The sequence below is a fragment of the Hyperolius riggenbachi genome, chromosome 2 (assembly GCF_040937935.1).
Source record: "Hyperolius riggenbachi isolate aHypRig1 chromosome 2, aHypRig1.pri, whole genome shotgun sequence".
Lineage (NCBI taxonomy): Eukaryota > Metazoa > Chordata > Amphibia > Anura > Hyperoliidae > Hyperolius > Hyperolius riggenbachi.
The window spans coordinates 462,630,140-462,657,337 of record NC_090647.1 but is presented as its reverse complement, the minus strand read 5'-3'; the positions used below and the strand labels follow the sequence as shown (position 1 = coordinate 462,657,337).

The 27,198-nt window shown below is 45.9% G+C and overlaps 1 protein-coding gene across 1 annotated transcript in view; it reads left to right on the top strand.

The window, feature by feature from the left end:
* The window catches only part of NEK8 (NIMA related kinase 8), a 173,764-nt gene extending 150,112 nt beyond the window's left edge, over window positions 1-23,652 (top strand). Inside the window, exon 16 of the mRNA XM_068270141.1 lies at window positions 23,231-23,652. The gene's annotated coding sequence lies outside the window, so the exon portion shown is untranslated. The remainder of the gene's footprint in view (window positions 1-23,230) is intronic.
* Window positions 23,653-27,198: the final 3,546 nt, after the last annotated feature.

Here is a 27,198-nt window from a genome sequence, read left to right as displayed (position 1 = left end):
AGGGCTGGTTCATATGAGCAATTGCCAGTCGTTTCCCACTCGGTCGCTGTGCTCATTGTAAAAGCGATGGCCATCCAAGTGTATGGGAAGCGCTTGTACCATTGTATAACGTCAGTTGCGCCAACACCACATTCCAATCCTGATTTTTCCCCTTCCAGGGTCACTCACCACCCAGTTTCCCTGTCCCCCTGTGGGGGTGAAAACCGCTGCACACTTGCAGAAAAGCATTTGACTGACATACTGGCAGACGCCCATGTGAACTGGGATGAACCCAGCTCTGCTGCACTCTGCAAAAGAAAGGGAGGCTGCTCCAGGGGATGAGGGCATTTTGCTGTGGGGGTCCCATAATTGTTGGGTGCCAGGGGGCTTGGAGGGGTAAAGTTATGCCCTTGAGAATGTGGGAAATTTGGGGTTGATTTTAACATAACATATTTATGTTAAAGGACATCCGAGGTGAAAATAAACTAATGAAATAAACAATTGTGTCTATCCTCCTTCTCCTAAAAATGACTTTTTAAGATATTCCAGATATTCCACAGTTTTATTTTATATTTAAATCTGCTTTTTAAGTTTTTACTGTCTAAAGGTGGCCATACACTGGTCGATTTGCCATCAGATTCGACCAAAAGATAGATCCCTCTCTGATCGAATCTGATCAGAGAGGGATCGTATGGCCACCTTTACTGCAAACAGATTGTGAATCAATTTCAGCCTGAAACCGTTCACAGTCTGTGGAGCTGCTGCTGCAGCCGACACCCCCCCCCCCCCCCCCCCGCATACATTACATTACATCGGCTCCCGGCTGGCATCCGCGTATAACTTTCAGCGGAAGTTCAAATATGTACTTCCGCTGTCACTGCAGTGACACAGGAGGTTATGCCGGATGCCGGGATGCGGAAGCTGATGCGGAGAAGATGACGGGACCAGGCAGAGAAGACAGCGGTGGACCAGGGGACTCGCGCCGGCGGAGCAGGTAATGTATACCCGCTGTATTGCGTCGGGCATTCGAACGCACTCCCGACCCGCTCCCGACCCGACGGCGACCGAGAAAAATCTTCCGCACAGATGGATCGACGGGAGTCGACGGGAACGATGGATTTCGGACGGAAATCCATCGTTCTGTCAGCGGTGTGCGCAGCAATTTCACGGCCATTTCGATCACTGTGATCGAAACGGCCGTATTTCGGCGGGAAAATCGTTATGTGTATGGGCCCCTTTATTGTTTTTGCTCAATGATACATTCATTGTAGTATGTCAGAGCTACAATCTATGAACTATTAACCCTTTTTATCTCTTTCTTGCTCTCAGAAGCCATTTTCTGCTAGGAAAGTGTTTTATAGTTGTCATTTCTTATCAGTGAGGGCCACACTATAGTCTGACCCAGTCCTGAATCAGACAGGAACTGCCACTTACATACCTGATGTTTAACTCTTTCAGGCAGAGAAAGAAAAAGGAACACAGCATAGTTATTTGTGTGCTAGGCACTGTACATATACAGTACATGTCTATCTCATCGTGTCACATGTCACCTCGGGTATCCTTTAAGTATAATATTGCTTTTCTAAAAGTAAACTGCATCTTGCCTGAAATGCATTGGTATGTTACAGACACACAGCTTCCTGTGCAGGAAACTTACATGATGCCATTATCCTGGAATCTACCTGCTTATTCATCGTGCTCCTCCTCCAGTCCTGTGCAACCACTGCTCTCCTTGATTCCCCATCTCCTAAATCATGTGACAGACATAAAATCAGTCCTAACCTTTTCTTGTGCTATCTAAAAATGAAAAATACGTGAAAAACATAAAACAATTGTATGGAGTTTAACTTTAAAAAGAAGTGTATTTATCTCTGTAGCCAGCAAGGTCGAGTATCAAAGAGCCCCTTCTTCTTTTATGGAACACTTCTAATCTTCTTCACAAATAGCTTAACTCTCATTTTACCTAGTAAGCACATATCTCTTTCAAACCCTCCAGCAACGTCAGTGTTATTGTAGACGGTTTACATGTCAGCCTTGCCTTCTCTGCTTCCTAACATTGATAATTTTCCCAAGAGTAATCCTAAACCTCAACTTTTCATGGATAAATCTATATGGCAGAGAAGACATTTCTAACACACACACGCACGCACGCACGCACGCACGCACACACACACACACACACACACACACACACACACACACACACACACACACACACACACACACACACACACACACACACACACACCCTCAACCCCCAATTGAATCATCTGGGTATAAGCATAGAAGTGTCAAGCATGCGTGTCCCCCCCTCACACACACACACACACACACTTTAGTTATCAGCTAGCTTTGCCTGTCAGCAGTGATGTAATCAGCCCTATGCCTTCCACAAAGCACTGTGCCCACTGCTAGTGGAAATAAGTGTTCTTTGGATACCCCTTGGCCTGGTAAAGTTCCCAGTACTGAGGGGCATAGGGTTTACTGAACTATGCCATAAACCCATCAGATAAGCATCTCCTCATCTAATGAGTACTGATGCATTCTGGCAGGTCCCCTGCCCATTTACCATTAGTGTAAAAATCCCACAGTTGTTTTTATTTCTTTTATATCTTAGTGTTGATATAACTCATTAGGTCTCTCTCTGGGACCCCCATTGTAATTGGCCACATGCAGGTTTATTGCTAGAAGTCTTCTGTATTTGCTAGAAGTCTTCCTTGCTTGAAATCTTGTCATTGTCCTTGCTGCAGATTAGAATTCTGAAACGTGTTGTTCATCAAGCAGTGTACCCAAAAGGGTAGAATGCACAATAAAATGAAAAGGTAATTTTAATAATACTCAATTACTGGTAATCATAGCTTGTATTGTGTATCAATGACATGTTTGATATTTTTTTAATGAAAGGTGAAGTGACTATATCAATAAACTAAAACAACTTGCTGTGGGTTTATTGCACTTCAAGCATCACTTTTCGCCTTAGAAAGCAAAGATCTATTTAATAATTAAAGATTATTTAATAATCTTGAGAACTACAGAGGCCTCATTGTATTTTTCCCCCCAAAGCCTTAAAAAGCAATTGAAAAGAACAATAACCACAAATTCATAAAAATAGAATATTGTCCTTATTACTTTTTTTTCATCCACGTCAACACATCAAAGTTACACAACACTGAGCCAGAGAAGTCCCCTTTAAGAAATACGTAAGTGATTAATGACTGCAAAGTGCTGGAGAAAGGGTGACATGTGTGCCCAGCAGGGTGTGGCCCTCACAGGTATGAGGTGACAGAAGTGACCTAGAATTTGTTTACAGTGTTACAGCGAGAATGTCATCAGGTACATGAAAACCCCACAGGGTCTATTTATCAAAACAGCACAAATTCTGAGAGCAACAGCAACCACCCTTGCTATTTCTTCATTTAACCACTTCAGGATGGCAGTGATTGAAATCTGCGCCCTGTTTTGATCCCCTAATACCTGCCAGGGCGTAGTTTTCATATCAGCGCCGCCGCGCGCAGAGCCGGATTAAGGCTAAATGGGGCCCTAAGCAAAGTAACTGATTTGGGCCCCCCCCCATTATGTCGTAATAGAATCAGAAGATGCAGCTGCACAGCAACATGCCGCACACACCGGGGCAGCCGAGCTACTGGTTGCTATGGGCAACAGCCCGCTTTCCTCTGTGGGTGCACAATGCAGGGAATAGCAGTGGCAAAATGCAGAGTGAGAGATGAATGGCTGGGACATTTGCACTCAGGGGATGGGGCACCCCTGTGAAGAGGGCACCAGATATCACAGCAGCAGCACATTCCCCCTGCATCTCTAGCCTGACAATAGCAGAAAGCTCTGGACACCGCCAAACCGGAAGCCGTTCCCCAGACAGAATTACATAACCACCCTCACCACCGAACAAATGATTTCCTCCCAAACTAGACAGCCACCGTGCAGCCTCCATCCCAGTGAATCCGATAGTCCAGCAGAGAAGGCAGCCGCAGCGGGGGAGAATGACAGCACCAGATGACTCACATTCACCTATTGCAATCCAAGCAATAGAGGTCCCGTCATCCGGAGCCCATCTGTCACCTCTAGAGTGCTGCCGCACTGTTACTACTACTATTACTACTTCCTACTTCATGTCTGATCTGAGAATCAGGAAGTTCAGAGCGAGCGGCTGCACTGTAGAAGAGACAGATGGGTTTCAGATGACAGGATCTCTATCGCTTGGATCATGGATAGGTGAGTGAGCATTTGTCATCTGCTGCTATCATCCTTGCTGCAGCTGCGGTTCTCTGTGGGAAGGGAGGGAGGAGTGGGCAGCGGCAGAGCGCACAGTAGCAGGAGGGGGACCTAGGAGGAGAGCCTGGCTCTGAAGACAATCAGCAGCGCACGGCATCATTTGACAAAACAAGACAAATAACATTTATATCGCGCTTTTCTCCTGGCGGACTCAAAGCGCCAGAGCTGCAGCCACTAGGACGCGCCCTATAGGCAGTAGCAGTGTTAGAGAGACTTGCCTAACGTCTCCTACTGAATAGGTACTGGCTTACTGAACAGGCAGAGCCGAGATTTGAACCCTGGTCTCCTGTGTCAGAGGCAGAGCCCGTAAGGGACTCCGAGCAGTGCCTGTGGGTATGCCTTTAAGCATACCCACAACTAATTAATTACATCCTCACACCTACCAGCATGATGTTTGTAATTATATCCCCCTGGGTTCCTTATATTTCATTGCATTGTGCTGAATGGAGCTGCCGACTTTGGAGAAAAGTCGTCCTGTGTAATACAATGTAACTATGGAAAGATGCATATCATTTTGAAGCTCTCTTTCTCCTCTTTCCAATGATAGATAAACTCTGAGCAGTGCAGTAACTATGGAATGATGCATTTCATTTTAAAGCTCTCTTTCTCCTCTTTCCAATGATAGATAAACCACCACCCTACGCCTTTTAGTTTTCGCTACTTTCGTGAAATTGCCGTGGCCGCGATTTCGATCGCGAAAATATCGAAAACTAAAAGGCATAGGGCTGTGGTTTATCTATCATTGGAAAGAGGAGAGAGAGAGCTTTAAAATGATATGCATCTTTCCATAGTTACTGCACTGCTCAGAGTCCCTTTAACCATTATACCATCCAGCCACCGCTGACAGGATGGCTAGGGCTGGTTTATGTGCTGATGGGGCCCCTTTGACTCTGAATGGGGCCCCAAGCGACTGCTTTTGTTGCCTGGTTGGTAATCCGGCCCTGGCCGCGCGTTCCTGACACTCTTGTTGCTCCTGCCGATCACATCGCTCTCTGCCCGCCACAGCTCATTTGCCCTGCCGTCTCTATGATGGGAGAGCCCTGTGAGCTGGTCAGGAGTGGATTTCATTGGCCCCTGACCCTGTTGATCAATGTAAGCAACTTCCATGGGCTTACATTTATCACAAGGTCAGGAGCCAATAAAAGCGGCTCCTGACCGGCTCACAGAGCTCTGCTGTCATAAGAGATGGCAGAGTGGGTAGCCTGAGTCGACAGGTGTTCAGTGTGCAAGTCGGTATTGGATGTGTTCAGTGTGGACGGCGGTTTATGGTACCAGCAGTCTCTGGTCCTTAAAGCGGTATCGTCACCATAAAAAAATCAAATTTCAACAGCAACTGGTCTGAGTGTATTAAAGCGGACCCAAACCAAATATTTTTTTAATTAAAAATATTTAGTTGCACCACTCTGACACATACAAAGATAAATAAACACTCCGTCAAACCTATGAGCATTTCAGTGCATGCTTTTCACCCTTCTCTTTTCATAGCTAGAATTATACTGGGGGCAGCCATTAGCAATTCCTCCATTGCCAGACACCATCTACTCCACCAGTTTGCCGGAAAAATCCCGGCAATTTGAAAGGAAGGGAGGGGTTTCTCCAATAAATGTAAAGTATTTTATATTTGTCATCATGCAGCTGAAAAAAGGCTGCTATTTATTATTATAATTTAGAAAATAAATTTTATTTCTGAAATCTTGTATTTTTAATTTGGGTCCACTTTAAGTGATAAAGATGCCAAGCCTGCATTCAAAACTTTCAAAACTTTTTCTGCTGTTATGATTTGGAGTTATCACCTACTTAAGGAACACTGGCCCTTTAGTAGTCGTGCCAAAGAATTGCATGCTGGGGGTTCTTATTATCTATAATCTATTCCTCCTCTTCCCTTTATTTCCCTGCCAGCTTCTTATCTGAAACCTAATCCCCTGCTCACTTGTGTTTACAAGCAAGGCTGAGGCGACTCAGCGATTGGAGGAGACAAGAAAAAAAGTAAAGGGCAGAAATGACATCACGAGTTAGCCTTAACTGTGGGCAAAAGACATGGCCCCCACCAGGAACAGAATTCTCGTCATTTACTATATAACATTCACTGAAATCAAATCGTGGACAGTATAATACATGTGTAATAAACAACAGAGGCGCCAACAGGATAAAAGGAGAAACCGTATTAAAATCAATAAAACAGAGGGGGGCAAGGGTGGACTTACCTCCCCAATATTCAAAACACAACCACTGTGATCAAATGGCAAAAAACATTTAATCTGAACTCCAAGACAAAGAACAATTGCAACGTGTTTCGCGGGTCTCAAGCCCGCTTCCTCAGGCAAAAATACAAAAAACAAGGAGCAGCTTGACGTTGTGTAGTAACAGCGCAGCGCCTCTGTGGTTGCCTGATCTTCGGCAACCCGTGTTTGTGAGTATACATCTCTCATTAACTTACTATACCCATCTCATCACCAATAATACACTTTTGGGGGCTCCCGTCTCTATTTTTGTCTCCTTACATACAGTATAATACATGTGTTATGTAAGTAGATCAAGTATATTTCTACTTATATATGTATTTTTTTCCCCTGGCATAGTATGGCTGATCCTACTGCTTTAAAGGTGCCCATATATGGTACAATTTTTTCATTTTTTTATTAACCACTTTACCCCCGCGCGTACGGATTTCTCCGCCCCTTTTTCCATCCTTTCACCCCCAGGGACGGAGAAATCCGTACTCTGCGCACTCCCGCCGCTGTCCGCGCTCCCGCTCGTAAACACGCCGCCCGCCGCTAGTAAACACGCCGCCGCCCGCTCGCCCGGAGATCAATGAACGGGAAAATCCATTCCCGTTCGTTGATCTCAGCCCCGCAATGATCTGCTGCCGCTCGGCTGAGCAGCGCGATCATTGTGAAAAAATAACAAAGTCCCAGCCTCTTTCTACTTCCTGCAACAGTCCGGAAGGACGCTTGCAGGTCGTATGAAACAAATTGGTAATGTTGCCATCTTGTGGCCAAATAGTAAAACTACACCCTAACCATTTTTTACACACAAATAAACTTGTTTTACACAAAAAATTAACTCCTTACCTCCCACACTTCCCAATTTTTTTTTTTTGTAATTAAAAAAAAAAATAAAAAATTTACAATCTAAAAAAAATACATAAATAGTTACCTTAGGGACTGAACTTTTTAAATATTTATGTCAAGAGGGTATAACACTGTTACTTTATAAACTATGGGCTTGTAGTTAGGGATGGACGTAAAACTGAAAAAAATGCACCTTTATTTCCAACTAAAATATTGGCGGCAAACATTGTGATAGGGACATAATTTAAACGGTTTTATAACCGGGATAAATAGGCATATACATTTAATGGGTTTTAATTACAGTAGCATGCATTATTTAAAAACTATAAAGGCCGAAAACTGAAAAATAATAAATTTTTTCCCACATTTTTTCCTATTTTCCCATTAAAACACATTTAGAATAAAATTATTCTTGGCATAATGTCCCACCTAAAGAAAGCCTAATTGGTGGCGAAAAAAACAAGATATAGTTCATTTCATTGCGATAAGTAATGATAAAATTATAGACGAATGAATGGAAGGAGCGCTGAAAGGTGAAAATTGCTCTGGTGGTCAGGGGGTAAAACCCCTCAGTTGGGAAGTGGTTAAACATCCTCACAAGTTTGCCTCGGGCGGCAAAAAGTCTAGAGCCGGCCCTGCCATCGGTAGTACAATTGGGGAGCGCCAGCACGATGGTATGACAATCTACAAGCATACAGAAGACATCGGTAAGTAAGGCTAGTGTTAGATGTAGGAGCAGGAAGTTTAGTGTTAGGTGTAGCGCCAGTGAGGTTAGTGTTAGTTGCAGCAGTAGTAGAAGGGTTAGTGTTAGGGATAGCAGCAGTAGTAGGGCTGATGTTAGGTGTAGCGGGATGTGATTGGATGTGTTGGAAATATCAGATAGAAAAATACCTTAAATACAAAAATGTACTGTTTTATTTGAATATTTTTTTTACATATTTTGGAAAAATGTGATTATACGTATATGGTGTAATGACTTGATTTTTTAAATCTATTCAATCAAGCATAAAAATCGATCTCGTTCTTCTGGTCAGAAAAAAAAAAAACACCAAATATTGAATTGGGTAGGGGCGTGTTAAGTGTACCCACTTCTGCCCTGAATGCTTTTTTGGCAATTTAGGAGTAAAAACTGACAATGGTGTTAATTCAGAAAGCCTTTCTCTTGAATTATCTGCCCTATTTATTTTTCCCCTCAGCTCTAGGAGAGTCCATTCTTGGGATATGAGTTATGTCAGAGAGGGAGAGATAATTCATGACTTAAGACAGATAAGGAGAGATAAATCAAAAGTTAAAGTGATACCGAGATAAAAAAAAACTAACTATAGCAAGTAACTTGTCTATATACTGTATCTTATCTAAAGTTTAGATGGTTTACACCAGTGGTCCTCAAACTAAGGCCCGCGGGCCAAATGCACCCCCCTGAGGCTTTTTTACTGCCCCCCCCCACACACACACACACAAAATGTATTACTTACAGATGCGGTCAGCTACATCTTTACTTTAAATATTGGTGGTCCACATATGAAATAGCAGTGCTAGCACCACCCATCCACATGGAAGCCAGAAAGCAGTAATTTGCTGGTTTCCAGTCAAATTCCACATCAGGCGACACTGCAGTCCAATTGGACTGCAGGTTGTCATCTGGGTATGCTTCACTGTCTGGCCCGCAAAAACGTCATTATTTTATGTATACTCCGGCCCCCCAGAAGTCTGAAGTATGTTGACCCGGCCCTCCACCCAAATGTTTGGGGACCCCTGGTTTACACGGTAAATCTAGCTGCAAACAGCTTCAACAATATATGATTGTTTCTTCCTGTGATACAATGAGCAGCCATATTCTGCTTGTCATCAATACACAGGCAAGCTGCTCTGCATCTCCACCCCTCAGCCTGTGAAAACTCCACTCCCCTCGCCTCCTCTCTCCTCCCCTCTCCACCCCCTTGCCTCTGAAATCTCGTGCATGCCTCAGCAAAAGCCTCCTCCTCCCCAGGCTGAGCTCCCATGAGCACTTGCAGCATGGGACTCAGAATGCCTAGGCGCTGGAGGAGCTGGGGGCATGGATACAATCATTTATATGCAATTGGGTAATAAATAAAATAAAAAAACCCTTTTTTTGGGGGGGGGGGGGGGGAGGGGGGAATGCCCAATAAACTATATGTAAGTAACAGAAAAATGAAGACAGCAAAAGTTTGTCTCAGATCCACTTTAACCACCTGAGCGGTATGAACGAGCTCAGCTCATCCATTACCGCCGCAGTGGATTACTCAGGTCCTGGAGGGTCTTTTAGTACAACATTTTCGGAGGGGGTGTAGCTAGCACTTGGCTAGCTACATCACCCCTCCGATCGCCGCCGGGCCGATCTGATCCCCCTGATCGCGCGGTTTTATAATACCCTCCCCCCGGAGCCCGCGCCGGTGCTGCCTCTCCATAGCCTCCAGGGGTCGCAATGGCGGTGATTGGAACTGCACATGACGTCAGACGTAATGCCCGATCGTCGTCATAGCAATGCCTGAAGCTATGGCGGAAGTCTCGGCCATCGCGGGATCGCGGCTAGGTAAATATCGCCGGCGGCGAGCGGAGGGAGGGGGACAGTGCCGGGGGACTTGAGGGCAAAGTGTAGCTAGCCTAGTTCTAGCTACACCAACGTAGGCACATTTTTTTTTAAAAAAAGCATCCTGTGGCCACATAGCCGCAATTAAACGAACGCCAGGGTGGTTACAGAGAGGTAAATAGTGAGTTAGTAAGCCAGAAAAATTAATTAAATACGGTTTGTGACTCAACCCCATTATCAAAAACAAAAGTAAGTAACCTCCAGTGGAATGGACAGGTTATTTTTTTTTCATATATTGGAGTCTCTGGTCCGGCAGCCATTCATCTGCTCCTGGGTTCTGATTCAGTGGTTTGTGTGGTACAGTTCATTGCAATGTTCATCCTTCGGCCACATGGAGAATACTCAATAAGATGAAAACTTTATGTGAATATATGTGTCACAAATAGGGTTGGTCAGTGAGATGCAAACAAAATGTTATGCTTATTGTATGCAAATTTTGCACTGTCAAAAAGACCAATCAAATTCTGGTGCAACAGCATTTTATTGGTCCATTTTTAAACTGCATGAACTTAGCATAAAAATTAGCATACATTCAGAATGATTTGCATCTGTTTGACAATCCCTAATGTCCAATGGTTCAGAAGTTCTTGAAATTCACTCCAACAGGATATCTCCAAACACCTTGACATTTACATAGTCACTACATTAGTTAGGTGAAAAGCTAGCGTCAGGGTCGGTTTTAGCTGTGATGGGGCCCCTGACACCCCCCACCCACCTACCATGAGCTGTATTAGGTTCTCCTTTATTTCCGGTGTCCATTCTCCTCCATCCTCCTACAGTATTCACTGCTGGCCTAGTGGTCCTCACATATATGGTGAGCACCGTGTGGCCCGGGCCCCATCACTACACTGCATCATGTGGAGTGACACTGCTGCTTCCGTCCAGGAACTCATGGCAACAGGTCGCGGCGTTGCACTGGATGAAGCCAAGAGACAGGGCCAAGCACCCATTGCACATAATGTATGTCCCCCCCCCCCCCCACGCTGCCCAGTGCCCTGTCCCTTTCACATAATTCTGTACCTGGACTGGGCAGTCAGTAACTGTGACTCATATTGAGAGGAGGTGAGGGGGGGACACTTGGGTGGCTACTATGGACTCTGGGGCCCTGGGGCATTTGCCCCCCCCCCCCCCTTGCCTATATGGTAGCGCCGGCCCTGGCTAGAGTTACTGTATTTTTTTTACAGTGAAAGCGAGAAAGCAAAATTCTAAACAGGTTCACTGGATTGGGAACACAACAGAAATCACATAGTTTATATTTCTTAAAACAATTTTAGTCCCTTTAAAAGTTCTAATCTGCACAACTTTTAAATGACCAACTGTCCAATCCATTAATCTGAATTATAGATGGAGAAGCACATTGTATGCATTGCAGCTTCCTGACGAGGTGGTAAATCTAGACCACGTAACTCATAGGGCTGGATTTCCCCATCCACCCCACTAGGAAGGAACTGCAAGTATCACAGGCTAGTAATGCTGCCAGGCTTACTGCATATACGTGATCACACTTTTTATTAATTGATTTAGCACTTAGGAGTGCATTCAGTAAATGTTGGCAAAATTCAAGCACCTTGGCTTTTTATTGGTACTTCTGACAACTCCGTAGAACGTGCTGCACAATAAACCCAACCGGGTTACCTAGGTAATGTCTAGGTTTCCAGGCAATGTAGCCATTACCTAGGTAACACGAGTCGCGCTAATTGTGCCAATCGCTACGGAGCTGTTGCAAATTCCAGTAAAATTGCTGTGCGCATCCTGTGCACAGCAATTTTACAGATATTTACTGAGTACACCCTGTTATACATTTATATACATGTTATATATGTATATGTCTGTTAAACATTTAAGTTTTGTTTATGGTTTATGAATTCAACTATTCATTCTTTTTTTGCAGTGCACACTTTATGTTCAAATCATTTGCTCATTTTAATAGTAGATTACCTTTTATATTGTATCAGGACCAGGGCCCTCTCCAGCATGGGAGCTACTATTCCCACCGAGAATTTTTGACAAATGAATTGGAGTGGTGCATACTAAATTGTGATGGAGACCTCTGCTGTTTTTGATTTTCACCCATAACTAGGACTATATTGCACAAGGGAAAAACAGGTGATAAGGGCGGTGGTCAATGATTGTTTGTATCACATAATTCTACCTAAATTATAATAATATTTCCAACATTTGTGTAGCACTTTTCTCCTGTCAGACTCAAAGCGCTTGATAGGCAGCTACTAGAGCACACTCAGTGTTAGGGAGTCTTGCCCAAGAACTCCTTATTGAATAGGTACTGGCTAATTAATAGGGAGAACCGAGGTTTGAACCCTGGTCTCCTGTGTCAGAGGCACTGTCACACTATCCAGCCACTAATCATATACGAGAGTCCATATCACTTATTCGTATCTAGCCAGGCACTAGTCAGAATACAATTTTGTGATTACACCTTTTCGTATACTGTGAAGCATTTGTGTATATGAAACGCATGAATAATGTTGAAAGGACTTTACAGAGCTTCATCTGCACTGGGCCACGCGGTTTAGTAATTCTTTTGCTGTTAGGTAAGTTAGATAATTTGCCTCCTCCTATCTTTAAAGTCCATGTTTGCATTTCTGTCATCTGACCACTGGCTATCGAGCCCCTTGAGACATATGGAGGAGTATAAATAGAAAACATAAAAAGAAACACATATGAAAGGGTTCAGCATTCTGCAATAAAACGCAAGCAGTACGTAGAATGGTCGGAATTTAAAGCTTTGACTAAAGTTAGTTGTACAGCTGGAGGTACAGATTTTTTTTTAAGTTAAGGAATGGAGGTTACATAGCATAAACATCATCAGCCTTCTTTAACATCTGTCCTTTTATCTCTTCTATATTTCAGATAGCCTGAAGATACTAGCGTACATTTTTGCAGCACATGTTCTGCTCTGATGACCCCCTTTCCTTGACAGATACAGATGGATATATTTGCAGAGTGGATCTAGCCCCATATCTGCCTGTGCACTGTAGTGCAGTTCCTGACTGTTTCCTTTTACTGCCACCTCTGCTGTTTATAGAGCAAACACTTTAGGACCATAGTGAGATGTGATGTCAATACCAGAATGGTCTCATCAGTTGTCTCCTACCACCTGTAGAGTTTTATTTGTATTTTGCTGACTGCTTAGCTACTTTGACTTGTTCAGTGTTGACTAGGGACATTATTTTTGCAAAAGTATCTAAATCCATTTGTGTTGTGTTTAGTAGCCACAAAGGCAGGATAACTTAAAAAACTACTACTAGATTTATTTACAGGATCCACCAACTCTCTACATGAAGTGTATTCTCTCTGTGTTCCTAGCCAGGGCAGAACAGGAACCAACAACCCACGACAGTCTAGATAATATTATGCAGTACACAAGAACAGCGACATCTGTAGGCCAGATGTATGAACACCCCCAACTAGGACTTGAAAAGTTGAATATCAGGTTAATTCAATATGTAGTATAAACATATCTTTTCAGGAATGGACAATATATACTGGCACAAAAGCTCTGAACTAGTGCCTTCCTCTTGATACAAGTAGAATAGTCATTATCATTACAATGACTGTAGCAGCCCCTAACTTGTCTCCATCATTCAGTCTTGAAACTTTTTTGTAATGCAACCCAACCCATCCTGGAGAAGATTTCCTATCCACGTGGAGATGGCATTCCACACTTGCTTGATACTGTGGTTGCCTATCAACAACCCAGTTTTGTAAGATGTATTGATTTCACTGGTTATCTCATTGCCTGAAAATATTATACCATTTGGTGTTGTAAGGGATCGCACCTATCGGCCACAGTATGGTCTGAAGCTGGCGACAGAGGTATAGTAATAAATAGTAATATATGATGCTGACCCTGGCTGGGGTTGGGCCCTGGTTTCTCGCATCAGAGGCGGTGCTCTTAGCCACTATGCTATAGCTGACACATAGTCAGGATGTTTTACTGGTTACTATTGGTTACTCAGCTGAGATGTATTGCAACCTGTGTCAGCTGATCTCTCTCTCAGCTGATACTTAAACAAGATTAATGCCTGCGTGTGATTGGCTGTTGTGTGCATGTGGCCCGCCACTGATTGGATGCTGTCAGTATTTAAACCTTGCTGTGACACTTGCATCTTGCCCGTGATAGCTTCTAGCTTGCTGGTTGCTGGGTGTGCTGTTACCTGCTGTTTATATTGGATTATCTGGACTTTGACCTCGGGTTTGATTACTGGACCTCTCTTGTCTGCTGCCTGAACTGACCTCTTGCCTGGAATATCATGACGACCCTTGCTGCCTGGTTTTGATTTCGGAAACGTTCTTTGACTACTCTCTGCCTTGCCCTCCGGTACTGTGATATTTCTGCTTACCCATGTATGACCCTGGACTGTTGCTGGACTTTGTGCTTCTGTTTCCTTGTTTGGCCTGGAAGTTTATTTGCTTACCCTGCATTCAGCTCCAATACCTTGCACACTAAAGGTCTGGGTGTAACCAAAGTCGGGCAGGTGTTGTCTCTTCACCTACCGTTCAAGCGGGGACGCGCCTCATAGGTTGAAGTGTGTGGAGTTAGATTGGGGCATTGGAGCTGATTCGTGAGTAGATATTCCTACAGGCCTAAAAGGTGTGTTCTGCATCTTTTATTCCATCCTGGTCCATGAGGTTCGTCACCCAAATTTCATACATCAGATACCCCTCATCCAGGTAAGGGAGGTGGGGGATTTCACATTGCACAAAAACCAAACCCATTTCCCTTCCTGAAGATAAAAGTGTCTTGCACAATGTCCAATAAAGTGTAGGCAGTGGTCCTACTCATTAGTCATAGCTTGATGCTATGACTAAGGACCACTGTGTGTCCGAAACATGACAGCGGTTGTTTTTTTGGGTTTTTACCTGATTGACTTAAAGAAAACCTGAGATGATTTAATTAAATCATTTATACTAACCTGGGGCTTCCTCCAACCCCTTTCAGGTCATGGGCTCCCTCACCATCTCCCCAGGCTGCTCAGATTGTCTGCTGGCCGTCCCAGTACATTAGCTCAGTCGTGGTTTATCATTATGGGGGCATGCCGTTGTGCTCCTGTGACCTGGGGCATTCTGCAACTGCGCAGTAATACCAGGGGAGCGCAACATGGGTGCACACTTGGCCAGACCACGCATGGACGACGAGACATGACATGAATGTACCAGTATGGCCAGCAGACGACAGCAAGGGAGCCCACGGGGCTGGATGATAAGTATAAATTCTTTACTTTAATCCATCTCAGGTACACTTTAATAAAGTATTGCCTGGTTCCTGCACTATTCATATTTACGGAAGTTGAGTGGAGTTCATCTACTCATTTACCTTCTTCACTGACTTGAATGCATATTGATCTTGCAAATGGTGAAACTGTATTACTTCAAAAACTCCACTGATTTCGGGAGGGCTTCACTAAAGCAAAAAACATTGATTTCAGGATCTTTTAATGCTGACATACTCAGGGAAGGCCAACTACTGAAGCTCTATGGAATATTTTATTATTACTATTTTATTCTTTATGGTGAGCTTCTTCTTGTGTCTGTGATCCGCTCTAATGATCTGATGAATGTAAACAGAGAATGTGGGCGGACAACCAGCACTTTGTAGCTTTTGGGACAGAGAGAAAGGTACACAAGATTTAAGAGAAACAAAGAGGAGCCGTGTGAAAATGTCGAGCAGTTTTGACAAGCTTTAGTGTGTGTCAGCTTTTTATTGTGTGCCTTGGGTCACTTTCCCTGAGCACCGCCAGCATATCTGGCCTTACGGGCAGCAGTCAGATCGTTCACTGGAAGATCCCTCTGAGATGTGTGAGAACAGCTGAGGCCTGGGAGAAGATATTGTTCAGCATCAGCGACACAGATGATGCTTAATAGACGTTATTAGGAGAACATTTGTTTAGTACCCACTGGGGTCATAAGCGATGCTGAGCTGTTATTGAAGTCAGTGTTTAACTTGATGAGTCACAACTGGAAGAAGATAATTTGAGTCATTTGTGTTAGTTATCTAAGCAGTATAAGTCATCTAAACTCATATGAGAAATATAATGAGTCCTTTCATTTTAGCATGCGCAGTATTTATGCTTACCTGGGGCTTCCTCTAGCCCCATGTGGCCCATGAGCTCCTTTGCTGTCCTCTCTGGCCACTCCATTCTCACGTGAAAACCTCAGATAGTTTGGCCAGTTGTGCTCTTCTGCTCATGTGTGGCCCAGCCACGTGCATGCCCCTGCCACGCTTCATTGGCCGGGAGCATTCTGCGCCTGCATCGTATTACTGCACAGGCGCAGAGCGACGGGGCGTGCGGCCGGCCCATGCTGAAGAGCTTGACTGGCCAAAATGATCAGAGTTTTCTACGGGACAATGGAACAGCTGGGGAGGATGAGGAGGGAGCCTACAGTCCACATGGGAGAAATCCACAGGTAAATATACAGTAAATAGTGATGTTGTTCACATCTCTGGTTTCCTTTAAAGGACACCTGACCCGAACAAGGCTATCTAAGCTAAGCACAGAAGTATTTTCACGCTGGATCCACTTCCCTCTGTGCATTGTCCATTCCTCTCCTCAATCCCCCCAGTCCGTGCAATCACTCCTTGAAGACCTTAGCTTTTACCCTAAGGCTAAGTTCACAGTGGGACGTTAAAGTCGCGCGTTAAAACAGCATTTAACGCAGAATAACTCACTGCAATAAAAAATAAATGCCCTGTTCACAGTGCACACGTTGCGTTGGTGTCTAACGCTGCACGTTAAGTAAAAGTACTGCATGCCGTGCGTTATACACGTTATTAGCTGCATTGGACTGTTTGCACATGCTCAGTAATGACTTGGAAGCATACTTTTCATTGCCTGTATTTTTTACTGTATCTGCTGTATGCGACGGTAACGCTGCGTTGCCACTTTTTAGGCGCGTTGCGTTGTAAGCTTGCGGTGCGACTTTAACGTGGCATGAAAACGCAACGTCCCACTGTGAATCTAGCCTAAGTCAATTTACAGCCAATAAAAAGCAGGCTTGCTGCCATATGCCCTCCAATCACCCTCCCATTCCCTCCTCTTAAAGGGAATGAATGGGGCAGGGAAGACGAGAGAATGGGAGGGTGATAGTAAGCAGCATCGTGACAAGCCAGCCTCTTCTTGGTTGAAAAATGTTCAAGGTGTGGTTACATGGACCTGGGGGGAATGAGGAGAGGAACAGACTATGCACAAAGGTATGTGGATCCAGCATAGTACATACCTCTGTGCTTAGCTTAGGTAGCCTTGCTCAGGTTAGGTGTCCTTTAAAGTATACCTTTCATGAAAATACTGAGATATATGTATAAACTGTATAAGCATTGTAGGCTAATTGTTCATATACAGCAGTGGTCCTCAAACTAAGACCTGTGGGCCGAATGCGGCCCTATGAGGCTTTTTTAGCGCCCCCCACCCGCCCCCCCAACACACACACACACACAAAATGTATTACTTATAGATGCGGTAAGCTACATCTTTAAATATTTGTGGTCCGCATATAGAATAGCAGTGCTGGCCTCAACCTTCCACATGGAAGTTAGAAAGCAGTAATTCGCTGGTTTCCAATCAAATTCCACATCAGGTGACACTACTGTCCAATTGGACTGCAGGTTGTCACCTGGGTAGGCTTCACTGTCTGGCCCGCAAAGACTTCTACATCATTTTATGTATACTCCGGCCCCCCAGCAGTCTAAAGTATGTTGACCTGGCCCTCGACCCAAAACGTTTGGGGACCCCTGATATACAGTATAACATAACTATATTTGTATTGTGCCCTGCTTTACAATACAAGTTAAAGCAGATCTCCGGTCATCTGGCTACATCTATGTGAACTGCTGTACCTGCCTAGAATTTGTACTTCTGCCTAACTAGCCTAATGACTCAAACACCCCTGCTACCCTGCATAGCCAGTGACCACTATTTTATGTTTTAGCAATCCAGTGTTCTGTGCCAACCTCTTTCTCACTGGTGATGAACCAACATGCTAATTGTCAGGCTTGTCTGGTCAATGACTATAGGTCAGGCTGTATGCCCATATGACTGACCTATAGCCCAGCCCGTAACACCTGCGAAAACTCCTACCTAACACAATACTACAATATACCCTGCAGGTAGATGTAGCATACAGACTGACAGATAGTAATCCACCAACAGAATCTGATGAGGTTAGCGTGGTCAGGATACATGGCAAAAGTCGGCAACAGGAATCAATCAGAGGTTAGCAAGGTCAGGATACAAGCAGTAATCGGCAACAGGAATCAATCAGTGGTTAGCCTGGTCAGGATACATGGCAAAAGTCGGCAACAGGAATCAATCAGTGGTTAGCAAGGTCAGGATACAAGCAGTAATCGGCAACAGGAATCAATCAGGAAGAGAGCGCATACCCAGCAACAAGTCAAAGCTAATGCTATCACGGGCGATGACTGGGGGCGCTCTCTGAATTTAAATACAAGGAATAACCAATCAACACAAAGCAAAATTGAAACAAAACCCACCTCTGTTCAGCAGGCACACGTGCACTACTGTTTACATCTGCGGAGTACGTACTGGGAACGCGACCTCCGCTTGTCCAATAGTGTGTGAGAGCCGTCCTGCGCTCCAGTGACGTCATCGGCTAAGACCCGGAAGCAAGAGCCGCAGCTCGGGTCGCGGCATTCCACCGCTGGCGTGCACCGGCGGACATCACACTCATACTGCTCATATGTTCTCCTGTGAGCAGACCAACAGTGAGCAGTACAAGAGATTAGAAGAAATGTGTGTGGCCGGCTACAGACAGAATTGCAAAATCTATTGGCAGATAGTTTTCTAATGTATTTCATTTGTATGTTTTAGCAGATGGTATGGAGTCTGGATGGTTTTCAATAGTATATGATGTAAATACGGAAGTCAGTGCCATGCCTAATGTATTATGAGTCCTGAGGACACTCGCTTTTCCCCTATTCCAGAGGTTCTCAAACTGGGTGCCGCGGCACCCTGGTGCGCCGTGAACAGATCCCAGGGGTGCCGCGGCTGCCCTCCTAATCGCGTGTATCAAATCCTCTGCAGGACTTCACAATCCTGCTCTGCCCTGTAAAATCATTAGATGCAGGCTGGCTGCGCCTGCACGTGCAGAGAGCCAGCAAGCCTGAGTTAATCCCTCCCCCGCCCCCTGTTCATTGTTTCACAGCACAGTGAAGGGGGAGAGGATCTTTACCACATTGGTTGGCCAGCCGACTAGCCCCGCCTCCCCACGGAGTACAGCTAGAGATGCGAGGTGGAAGTTTATGAATCCAGAAGTTAGCTAATGGTTCCAGCCTTTTCTGCATTAGTCCAGGGACACAGCAGGGAGAAAGGCAGAGTAAGGTAAAATGTGAATGCTGCATCTCTTCACTGTCAGCCTACAACGCTGTCTGCCTGCCCTTCCCCCACATCCTCAGTATGTGCACAATCTCTGCTGCATCTCTTTCTGACACATAAGTAACTTCAATGTGCCCTCACTCTCCTGCCCACCCAGGGCCGGCCCGCTCATGAGGCGGGGTGAAACATTTGCCTCAGGCGGAAAACTTCTAGGGGCGGCACCCGCCCGGGCTGCCGAGCCGGAGGGGTAGCGGGCAGGTCGGGGGTATTGGGCCTAGCAGTGGGGAGGGGGGTCCCTCGCCTGGGTCCCCTGATCTGCGCTCCCCTCCAGCCTGTAATTGGGAAGCTGCTGCCAGATCGTAAGAGGCACAGGCGGGGAGGACTCACCTTTTCCGCGTCCCCCGAGGGGGCGGCGGCAGCAGCAGCTCTCTCCTAAATTTGCCTCAGGCGGCAAAAAGTCTAGGGCCGGCCCTGTGCCCACCACCCCTTCACTCTGCTGCCCACCACCCCTTCACTCTGCTAACTACCCCCCTTCACTCTGCTGCCCACCACCCCCCTCACTCTGCTGCCCACCACCCCCTCACTCTGCAGCCCACCACCCCCCTCACTCTGCTGCCCACCACCCCTCTCACTCTGCTGCCCACCACCCCTCTCACTCTGCTGCCCACCACCCCCTCACTCTGCTGCCCACCACCCCCTCACTCTGCTGCCCACCACCCCTCTCACTCTGCTGCCCACCACCCCCCTCACTCTGCTGCCCACCACCCCCCCTCACTCTGCTGCCCACCACCCCCTCACTCTGCTGCCCACCACCCCTCTCACTCTGCTGCCCACCACCCCTCTCACTCTGCTGCCCACCACCCCCTCACTCTGCTGCCCACCACCCCTCTCACTCTGCTGCCCACCACCCCCCTCACTCTGCTGCCCACCACCCCTCTCACTCTGCTGCCCACCACCCCCCTCACTCTGCTGCCCACCACCCCCCCCTCACTCTGCTGCCCACCACCCCCTCACTCTGCTGCCCACCACCCCCTCACTCTGCTGCCCACCACCCCTCTCACTCTGCTGCCCACCACCCCTCTCACTCTGCTGCCCACCACCCCCTCACTCTGCTGCCCACCACCCCTCTCACTCTGCTGCCCACCACCCCCTCACTCTGCTGCCCACCACCACCCTCACTCTGCTGCCCACCACCCCCCTCACTCTGCTGCCCACCACCCCCTCACTCTGCTGCCCACCCCCCCCCCCTCACTCTGCTGCCCACCACCCCCTCACTCTGCTGCCCACCACCCCTCTCACTCTGCTGCCCACCACCCCTCTCACTCTGCTGCCCACCACCCCCTCACTCTGCTGCCCACCACCCCTCTCACTCTGCTGCCCACCACCCCTCTCACTCTGCTGCCCACCACCCCTCTCACTCTGCTGCCCACCACCCCCTCACTCTGCTGCCCACCACCCCTCTCACTCTGCTGCCCACCACCCCCCTCACTCCACCCCCCTCACTCTGCTGCCCACCACCCCCCCTCACTCTGCTGCCCACCACCCCCTCACTCTGCTGCCCACCACCCCTCTCACTCTGCTGCCCACCACCCCCCTCACTCTGCTACCCATCACCCCCCTCACTCTGCTGCCCGCTACCCCCCTCACTCTGCTGCCCACTACCCCCCTCACTCTGCTGCCCACTACCCCCCTCACTCTGCTGCCCACCATCCCCTCACTCTGCTGCCCACCACCCCCTCACTCTGCAGCCCACCACCCCTCTCACTCTGCTGCCCACCACCCCTCTCACTCTGCTGCCCACCACCCCTCTCACTCTGCTGCCCACCACCCCTCTCACTCTGCTGCCCACCACCCCCCTCACTCTGCTGCCCACCACCCTCTCTGTATACACGTGTCTGGGAGTGCAGACGCAGTACTCCTGAGGTGGGTGTGCCTCAATATGGTAACCGGTTTTGTCAAGGGGTGCCTTGAAAATTTTTTAGAGTCGTAAAGGGTGCCTTGACCTGGAAAAGTTTGAGAACCCCTGCCCTATTCCTTCCCCTTCCCATGTTGGCCTCTGGATAGGGGATTAGTTTTGAGTCACTCCGCTCACTCATTTTCCTTCCATAATAGTCTTTCTGACCCCCCCCCCCCGCCCCCACACACACACACTTAAAGGCGTCCTTGCAGCCAGTGGGTTGCCCCGTGTTCCCCTCCCATTATTGTTTCTGGGTTCTCTTCAAAATGAGGGACTCTCTTGCAGCCAGTGAGTCCCTCTCCCTCCAATATTGTTACTTTCTCACTAAGTGGGTTCCTTGTAGTAAATAGTTTCACTCTCCCTCATTACTGTATCTCCTACCCATTCAGGAGTTTCCTTGATGATGGTCTCAGTGCTTCCTAGCTAGTTAGGAGCTTCCATCATGCTCTGTTGGACCCCCTCACTCCCATGATGGCCATTGTGCTCCTGGCCTAATTAGGGTCTTTCCTGTGACAAATTAATTTACCGTCTGTCTTGTAAACTGTGCCTCCTCCCCATTTAGGAGTTTCCTTGTGATGGTTTCTGTGTCCCCTGACCATTTAGGGATTTCCGTGATACTCTGTTTGACCCTTTCCGTCCCATGATGACCATTATGCCTCTAGTCAAAGGCTTCCTTGGTGTTCTGTTGGTTTCCCCTTCCTCATGAGGATTTCTGTGTCTCTTCCCCAGTTAGAGGCATTCTTGGCTGTCAGCAGACTCCCCTGTTTGTCCCGTGGTAATTGTTGATTCCATTCCCATTAAAGTGGACCTAAAATATAAATTTCAAAGTGAAAAATAGAGTGATATTCACTTTGACTCTTCACCCTTTTTTAACCCATTGTAGCAACAGGTCATTTTTGTATTTAGCAGGAAGGAAGCACTGCAACACCTCTGTGAATACTGTAGTTGGCACCACACTCCCTTGCCCTTGCTCTGTTTGACTGACTGGCTCATTGGCACACAACATACCTGGGCTGATCTTAGAGCTATTAGCAGGCGTCCTATGGCACAGTCTCATAGAAGCCTTTGCAAATCAACTAGCCCTTGGAGGGCGGGTGCCAATTGCGTCGATTGCAATCTACCAGTAGATCGTGAAGGACTGCATGGCCTGTGCTGCGCAGCCGAATTCCATCAAATTGTGCTGCTCTGCTGCCATATTCAGAGCAGCACATGGCCAGTCAGGGAAGAGCAAGGGGAAAGGCGGGGCAAGGGGAGAGGCGTGGCTGAAGGGAGAGACGGCATCTCTTCTTCTCCAGGCTGTGCACTATGAGTGATGTACAAAGCAATATGGTGCTGCACTTCGGCAACTTGCCTCACAGGGCGGACATCATTGTGCTCAGACACGCAGTTCCTGGACAGATAAGTTAAGGAGAGGAGACAGATCAGAGGCTACAGGTGAGTATGTGGCTTTTCTTACTAGGTGGGCACTATGCACTATGCAATATCTATATTTAGTATATTTATTTTCCTTGGCTGGGAGGGGAGTTGGGGAAAGGTTGGGGGGGGGGGGGGGAAGCATTTGAAATGTTGGTAGATCTCTTGAAATCTGCAATTTTCAGAGAAGCTCGTGAGCCGAAAAAATGTGGGCACTCCAGCCTCAGAGTAACTCATTTATGAAATAATTTTTCCAAGCAAAAAAGAAAAAAATGACTCAAAGAAAGTTGTTCTTAGTTAACTTCAATTATACCTTTTTATCTTATTTTAAGTCCTCTATTTGCTTCTTCGGTGTTCAGGGATGCTATTAGATACAGTGAAAAATAGAAACTAGAGATAATGAATGAGAAGAGTTTTGTGAATTAAGCCCATTGTTACTACTGAGACTGTTTAGTCTGAACTCCTCTCTTGATTTGACCTCAGTTCTCCATAAAACTAATACAGTGTACAATGTACTCTAACAAATCAAAGTTTTTATGTTTATTTCTCCTTTAACAAGGGTCTTGTGTTGTTCCAGTACTCATTTGAAGAGACATAGAGGAAGTAAGCCTAATTATGATCTTGAAGCACAAGCAGGCATCAGTCAATCCTGGCGAAATGGTCCTACTGTGAGTTGAATATGGGAACAATCAGTTCCACTATGTGCAGAGATATTTGGAAGATCCATCCCTTTGTCTCACTGGAATGCATTATTAAACAGGACCGAAGAATCACTGTCTGCTCTCCAAAACATATTGCTTCAATAACAGCCCTGAGAGCTTGAGTTAATGCTCTTCCCGAGACAAAGGCTGGGATTCGCAGTGACTGGATACAGAAGGATGACTTTCTTCATCGAAAAATACTGATTATTCATTACTGTGCGGGGCTTGAGCTTATAGATTAGAATGATCATATACAGTAATAATCACCAATATAAGAAACTAAAGCCTCATAGATTTACTAGATGGATATCGACCAAGGCGGTCAGTCACCTTATCTGCTGAAAATCGAGTCCTGATCTCTGTGGGTGACAGTAATTGTGTGGCTATGCGCCTTTAACATCTCCCGTTCCTGACTAATGTACAATGGTCCCATCACAAATAATTACCATCAGAGGAGTAACTACAAACCATGGGGCCCTTAGAAAAACTTTCATGGCCCTGCAATGTTCACACCCCATTCTTCCCACACTTTTAGGATCTTGTATAATGACAGACACACAGAGCCAGGACAAGGTCAGCACCCAAGGCTGAAACACCACAGTGCGCCCCTGCATCCCTCCCACCCCAGTGACACACTGATTGCTATTAGAATAAGATTCGCCCCAGAGCCCCCAATACCTTAATCTAGAATTATCTGGCTTGCAGTCACTGCCATGTATCCCCTTTTCTTATTTCTCTCTGCTTCAAACACAATAGGAGAATGATAGCTAAGTGAGTTGTGCTCTCCCTCCTACACTGCGCCCTGAGGCTGTAGCCTCTTTTGCCTCTGCCTCTGCCCGACCCTGCAGACACACATTTTGTATACAGCATATATAAAGTAATACAAAAAGCAATTGTTACTGTGTTTATTACTGTACAACAAATTTAACCACTTAATGACAACCAGACTTATAAAAACGTCCTGCTAGAACCTCTTAAAGAGACACTGAAGCAAAAAAAAATATGATATAATGAATTGGTTGTGTACTATGAATAATTACTAGAAGATTAGCAGCAAAGAAAATATTCTCATATTTTTATTTTCAGGTATATAGTGTTTTTTCTAACATTGCATAATTCTCTAATATGTGCAGATTACACAACACTCAGCATTCAAAATGATTCTTTCAGAGCAGTCTGTGAACTAATGACCTCTCCTCTGGCAGAGGAAAAGAAAACAGTTGAGATAATAAAAGTCAGATAACAGCCCTCTCCATGACTTTGAAAGTCGTAGAGCTTAATGGCTTTTTTGCATAGAGATAACAACTGGAGTTTCTTAATTCTTCCTGTGCTAAAAACAATTAGACTGATGTGTCTGATCTTAATGTTTTATTTCTTAGCTGTACTACACATACAAATCATAATATCATAATTTTTTTTTCGCTTCAGTGTCTCTTTAACCACTTCCCAACTAAGGGGTTTTACCCCCTGACCACCAGAGCAATTTTCACCTTTCAGCGCTCCTTCCATTCATTCGTCTATAATTTTATCATTACTTATCACAATGAAATGAACTATATCTTGTTTTTTTCGCCACCAATTAGGCTTTCTTTAGGTGGGACATTATGCCAAGAATAATTTTATTCTAAATGTGTTTTAATGGGAAAATAGGAAAAAATTTATTATTTTTCAGTTTTCGGCCTTTATAGTTTTTAAATAATGCATGCTACTGTAATTAAAACCCATTAAATGTATATGCCTATTTATCCCGGTTATAAAACCGTTTAAATTATGTCCCTATCACAATGTTTGCCGCCAATATTTTAATTGGAAATAAAGGTGCATTTTTTTTCAGTTTTGCGTCCATCCCTAATTACAAGCCCATAGTTTATAAAGTAACAGTGTTATACCCTCTTGACATAAATATTTAAAAAGTTCAGTCCCTAAGGTAACTATTTATGTATTTTTTTTAAATTGTAATTTTTTTATTTTTTTTTTAATTACAAAAAAAAATAAAAATTGGGGAGTGTGGGAGGTAAGGAGTTAATTTTTTTGTGGAAAACTAGTTTATTTGTGTCTAAAAAATGCTTAGGGTGTAGTTTTACTATTTGGCCACAAGATGGCAACAGTAACTTTTTGTTTCATGCGACCTAAAAGCGTCCTTCCGGACGCTTGCAGGAAGGAGAAAGAGGCTGGGAGTTTGTTATTGCTCACAATGATCGCGCTGCTCAGCCGAGCGGCAGCGGATCATTGCGGGGCTTAGATCAACGAACGGGAATGGATTTTCCCGTTCGTTGATCTCTGGGCGAGCGGGCGGCGGCGTTTTTACTAGCGGCGGGCAGCGTGTTTACGAGCGGGAGCGCGGGCAGCGGCGGGAGTGCACAAAGTACGGATTTCTCCGTCCCTGGGGGTTAAAGGATGGAAAAAGGGACGGAGAAATCCGTACGGGCGGGGGTAAAGTGGTTAATGGCTCCAGGACGTTTTTATAAGTGGAACAGTGCTGCTGCCACTGTGCGCGTGCATGTGCGTTCCTGCGCGCGTGCACATGAGATTAGTGAGCAAGAAAAAACATAGAAAAAATACAACTTTATTTCCAAATAATATATTGTCACCATACTTTGTACTAGGGACATAATTAAAATCTTATGATAACCAGGACAAATAGGCAAATAAATAAAAGTTTGCTTTCCTAAAACAGAAAGAATTTGCGATAATTCAGGTTGGAGTGAGCTCGAGATGTCTCCCAGGCACCACTGCTGAATATATGCAAATTAACCATTGTACCCTTAGTTAATTTGCATATATTCAGCAGTGGTGCCTGGTAGTGTTGGGCGAACAGTGTTCGCCACTGTTCGGGTTCTGCAGAACATCACCCTGTTCGGGTGATGTTCGAGTTCGGCCGAACACCTGACGGTGCTCGGCCAAACCGTTCGGCCATATGGCCGAACTAAGAGCGCATGGCCGAACGTTCCCCGAACGTTCGGCTAGCGCTGTGATTGGCCGAACGGGTCACGTGGTTCGGACCCGAACGCGCTCTGATTGGCCGAACTGTCACGTGGTTCGGGTAAATAAATACCCGAACCACGTCATATCTCCGCCATTTGTCTGTGGGTTTAGCTTTGGGTAGGCAGGCAGGGTAGTTCGCGCTCCAGCCACGCTAGCCAGGGTCCCCCCCAGTCATTGTGTGTCGCTGCTGGGAATAGTAGTACACCGCTCGCTCAGCATTCTGTTTACTGCCACTCTGTGTACCTCGCTCAGCCACACTATATAGCATTCTGTTTACTGCCACTCTGTGTCTGCTGGGAATAGTAGTACACCGCTTGCACAGCCACACTATATAGCATTCTGTTTACTGCCACTCTGTGTACCTCGCTCAGCCACACTATATAGCATTCTGTTTACTGCCACTCTGTGTCTGCTGGGAATAGTGGTACACCGCTCGCTCAGCCACACTATATAGCATTCTGTTCACTGTTCTGTGTCTGCTTGGAATAGTGGTACACCGCTCGTTCAGCCACACTATATAGCATTCTGTGTACTGTTCTGTGTCTGCTGGGAACAGTAGTACACCGCTCGTTCAGCCACACTATATAGCATTCTGTGTACTGTTCTGTGTCTGCTGGGAACAGTAGTACACCGCTCGCTCAGCCACACTATATAGCATTCTGTTCACTGTTCTGTGTCTGCTGGGAATAGTGGTACACCGCTCGCTCAGCCACACTATATAGCATTCTGTTCACTGTTCTGTGTCTGCTGGGAATAGTGGTACACCGCTCGCTCAGCCACACTATATAGCATTCTGTTTACTGTTCTGTGTCTGCTGGGAATAGTGGTACACCGCTCGCTC